This window comes from Ctenocephalides felis, unplaced genomic scaffold (genome assembly GCF_003426905.1).
Source record: "Ctenocephalides felis isolate EL2017-DRISC unplaced genomic scaffold, ASM342690v1 CF-g0.4_SCAFFOLD_01886, whole genome shotgun sequence".
In the NCBI taxonomy this organism is placed as follows: domain Eukaryota; kingdom Metazoa; phylum Arthropoda; class Insecta; order Siphonaptera; family Pulicidae; genus Ctenocephalides; species Ctenocephalides felis.
In genome coordinates, this window is record NW_020538040.1 from 165711711 (window position 1) to 165716841 (window position 5131).

Sequence of the window (5131 nt, forward strand, 5' to 3'; positions counted from 1 at the left end):
AATCTCAAGTCGAATTTCGATATCATACTACTTGATATCAAGCTATCCGAGGTTGTTGGGATCAAATCTCGGACTTATTTACGCTATCCCACGTTCTTGACGAATACTTTTATTCTAATCTAAGATAAATACGATTTTATTTTTAAACTTTTACCGTTACTTGTGATTTGTTAGAAAGCGATGTCCCTTGATTGATTGCATGTTGAATTCGATTGGAAAAGTCACTGTCACACATCGAACATGGAGCAAAGACGCACACGAACGTTGTTCGGTTGAATGCATCGTCGACCACAAATCTCACACCTCTACTGTGTATGAGGAGATATCAATACAATTCAGCAATCGCGCAAACGTTGGAGGCGTTTCATGCTTCACTCATGTTTGATTCAGTCAGACGGGCAAAACAATATATTTATTTTTCAAATCGAATTCAATAGTTTCAGTCTTGTAGCTGCAACAGTAAATTACTTTGATTTTTCAATTGAACTCTGGAAATGCTTGTAAAGCATTAATGCTGTACTAATAATCTTTCTTTATTTTTGATGATGACTCACAATTCTAGGTCAAAACGTCTGGGAAGATGTTACAGAATTCACCTTCTATTTTTACTTGATATTTTTCTCTCCAAAATTTTATTTATAATTAAATAATTTTATACGCATAGATTGATTTAAATATTATATCAATTATTTGTGAAAGTATTTATTGTGATCACGTACTTAAATGTGTCATACAGTACTCGCATGTATGTACATATTTTGATAATTGTAAAAATGTTATTATTTTAAATAAAATTATACTTTATTCGCTATTGTTTATTCGGTTTTAATAATCATTTTTAAGCCACATCGTATATATGGTTTTTACACAGGCTTTATTCGGATTAACTTTGTTTTTTTTTTGTTACCTCTATTATTCAGATGAATCTGAAAATGTTGGAACGTACGCATCGTTGAAATAATATTTTTTATGTATTAGCGTCCATAATGTTTTTAATATTAAATTACTTTTCTTTTATTTTCTTCAAAAAAGCCCGTTTACCAGCACGTTCGTATGTGCAAAATATATATTGGTAAATACGGTGGAGCGATCTTGTACATTCGGCTCACGCGTAGTTTGAAATAAGTATTTTTTAATATTGGATTGAAACTGACAATTTATCATATTTTATAAAATTAAATAAATTTGGACTTACAATATAATATAAAAATTATACTTTAATTTTTTAAAATACATATTTCATTTTCCTTACAACATTACGAACTCCATTTAAGACTTAAGAACTTAAAATCTTAGTTACTTTTCCAGTTCCAGAACTTTAATGGTTATGCTGCCGTGTCTAGATTATATCTTCTAGTTTCAAGTAGTAAAATATAAAATGATACATGTTAGTAGTTGTACCTGTATATTATATATTTCATATGTGCATTTCTACATGCGTTTACTTAAATACACATACTCGTGGTATAAGCTCATATACGCGGAGTGGTTTTCCGTACAGAACATTAATTAAGAACGTGCATGCACCAGTAAACATTTTGCATTTGAATCAGATTTTATTTTAATTTATATAACAATGCCTAATCTGAATGCGCTGCTAACTGAATGCATGCGTAGAAACAGCCCTTAATATATTTATTTAAGGTGCTAAAATTTAATTAAATCCGAGTTTTACACAGCACATTCTGAATACTACAATTAATATAGAAATCTTATTTACTTGTAAATTATGGTGGGATCACGTAGTTCATGAGTGGACTGTAATTGAACTCGTCGGCATAAAAACTGAGTGAAACTACTGTTTTTATGGTATATTTACGCGAAAATCTACATTTTATTACTCGAATCGTTCTTGTTATCCTCACTATTTATAAGAGAATTATATTGAAAAAGGGATTTCAAGTATGAATTAGTAGGAAATTAAGCCAGTCATAAGCAGTTGAGTTTGAAGAATTTAATATTTCTTCTAATTAACATGATATCATGCGCCTTGCATCAATCAGGATGCTTCGGGCTTAAAAAAATGAAGCAAGTGTTACATTAATATTTAAAAATGAAAATTCTCTTCGCTGCTTAATCATAACTAGCATCGATGACAAATAACGTATCGACCACACAATTATTATTATGTAATAAATTCCGTTTGACCTGACACAGCTTTTCACAGTCATTCGTAGTGAAGTTTCGAATGTACGAGAGAGAATCTCTTCTTTTTTACGTGGTACATCAGAAAAGATATCCGCACGGTTCCGGGCCGTGTGCCTTGTGCCGTCTTACTAAGGCCAGCCAGCAGCCAGAGCAGCCAGAAGCCAGCAGCAAGCAGCAAGTCGGTGTGAGTTCGTGCGGCTTGCTGGCCGCGTGTGCATTGCATCGCATCGCATTTCCGTTTCATTGCGAGAGCATTTGAAAACTTAAAAGCAGTCGAGACTTTCGACATATATCAAGCGAATAACTTTTTGCCCTTCTTAGCTTATTTCTTTTGTATCGTACATGATCTACTTCTGCATGAGTGTATGTTGGCGTATATTGTAAAATACATTTTGATTTCCGTTCCAACTACATACACACACACAAACACGCATATATATATATATATATATATATATATATATATATATATATATATTAGGGTTGTTTTTAATGTGGACGTTTTTGAATTTCTTTGCTCCCAAGGGCTCAAATGCTTCCAAATTAATGAAAAAAAAATCTCTAAAAGTTTTAGCTCTTAATATTAACATTTAGATAGCCCGCACTTTAAATAAAAATTTCATGTATTTATTATTTTTATCAAAATGTATTTCTATCATCTTGCGCTTAATTTTGTTATATACAAGAATTGTTGTCAAAACTGATGAATTCCATACCCATATATTTACCTTTAATTTGCATAGAACTTCAAATCAGCATTTCAATTGTGATATAAGATAGAGTGGTGCACAAAGGTTCAATTTGATTTTGTACAATTACATTGTGAAAACTCAACCAAATATAACAAGTAACACCTACCAATAAATATCTGACTATGTTGAGTAATTCTCACTTAAAACGGTTCCCAACTAATTCATCATTGTAGAAATGTGGGTTTTTGCTGTTTCTCAAAAACCTGGTTTCTTTTACCCCGTATACGAGGTACATTGGGACGAACATGTGGCAAATAGGTCAAATGTCTTAGTTCTTTTAATTTTAAAGGGTCTTTACAAAATGATAGCTATATCATTAAAATTAATATATATTGACACTACGTGCATCAATTGTATTTATTATTACTCACGGAAATATATAACTACGTAATATATTTGATTATTCGTCCTTAACATTCTAATACATTCTAGTTTATCATAATACAAGAATCGACGTTTTATCAAAAGTTATCAAAAGCACATGCGAACTACGCAAAATATATGTTAGTCATCTATTTTTAAAGTTCTTCAAAAAATCCTTACATTATATTTGCACTCTACCAACAAAACAATGAAATAATCAGCGAACATTGAAATCAAATGTATGCCATCTCAAAATGCATTACGCCACCCTACTTAAGAATAGTATATAAAGCCTTGTAATAAATAAAAGCAAGTTACAGAAAATAAGTCAATAGTCATAGAAAAATAGTTAATGGTTTTGAGGCAGTTAATAGTTAATAGTTAGGGTGTTTAGTTGAATCATGTAATTTAGTATTATGTAGTTCAGGTATCTAAGTCAGTTGTGTAAAATGTAGAAGTGATTTGAAATTAATAATTCAATCAAAAAAGTATTTACCAATACTGATCAGTGCTCCACTATTATTTGGTGACGGCAGATTATACATATTTTGTTAGCAGTAGGCCCAAATATTTATTTGATGTAGCATCTCTAGATCTACATATTTTGGTGTCATCGGTGGTCTCAACAATATATACACAGTAGAAGCCTTTTATTAACAGGGGTATGTTCCAAAAAAATGCCGCGAATAAAGAATCCGTCAATACAGGATAGAAATTTATGTGGGATTATAGGGGATACGTTATAAGACAACAAAATACAGAGAAATGAATATATAAAAAAAATTGTTTTAGATTTTGTACATTTTGATTTACTATGTTTAGGATAAGGTAATAATATGAAAAACTGTGTAATTTTCTCTTGCTCGGCAGTTTTTAACACCGTCTTCAATTCAAACTGATACTCAGCAGACGTATTTGCCTTTCAACTCATATAGAAATGGCGCTGATCATTTGCCATTTTTAAACTTCACTAAGATTATTCAAATTAAATGTAATGTTTCTAATGCTTGTTGAACCTAATTAATTGCTTTTATTTAATGGACTGAAATTTTAGTTTCATGTCTGTGTGAAATTTTACTAAAAATATATATATTTTTTATGTTTGTTTATTCTCAAAAATACCGATATCGACGAATACCGATATCGACGGCCAAAGCAACGAAGGCGGCTTATGCCAAAGATTTTTTTTTTGTTAGTTCAAAATGACGGTATTTCTAAAAGATATAGGTTGCGATATATTATATTGGAATCCGCAAATAACAGAATTTTAGCCGCGAATACAGAAAATGAGCCTCAATTTTTTTTGTCAACAAATTGTGAAAACGCGAATAAATTACCGCAAAATATTCAATTTATTAACGGCTCGTTGGTCTAGGGGTATGATTCTCGCTTCGGGTGCGAGAGGTCCCGGGTTCAAATCCCGGACGAGCCCGGTAATATTTTTTTTTCATTCTCATATTAATTTTAAAATTATTACCTATTTGTTTGTATTGTTTTCGTACATTTGGACCTAAATTGGGAATAACTATCATTCAGTGGAATCCAAATAGTTTTTCTTAAACAACAATCATAACTTGAGAGTCCTGTAAGCTTGTGATAATTTTTTGATAAGATCGCTTTTTGGAAGGATTTTGAGTTAAAATAAACGTTAAAGGTTAAACTAATGTAAAAGTTCAAATAGATTTTGGGTTATATTTTCTTTATATTTGTTAGTCAATAAACGAACTCTAGACACTTTATTTAAAAAAATAATATATTTTAATAAGATACATAAATTATATTGCATTTTACGCTTGAGCCTTCTAAACATTCTTCAATACGACTGAAATAACGTCCAGCAGGATAATAATATTGTAATAGTAATATTA

General features: G+C 30.8%; 1 non-coding gene across 1 annotated transcript; it reads left to right on the top strand.

The window, feature by feature from the left end:
• Window positions 1-4623: 4623 nt before the first annotated feature.
• On the top strand, window positions 4624-4695 carry Trnap-cgg. The gene has a single exon. It is a non-coding gene; the product is annotated as a tRNA-Pro (tRNA).
• Window positions 4696-5131: the final 436 nt, after the last annotated feature.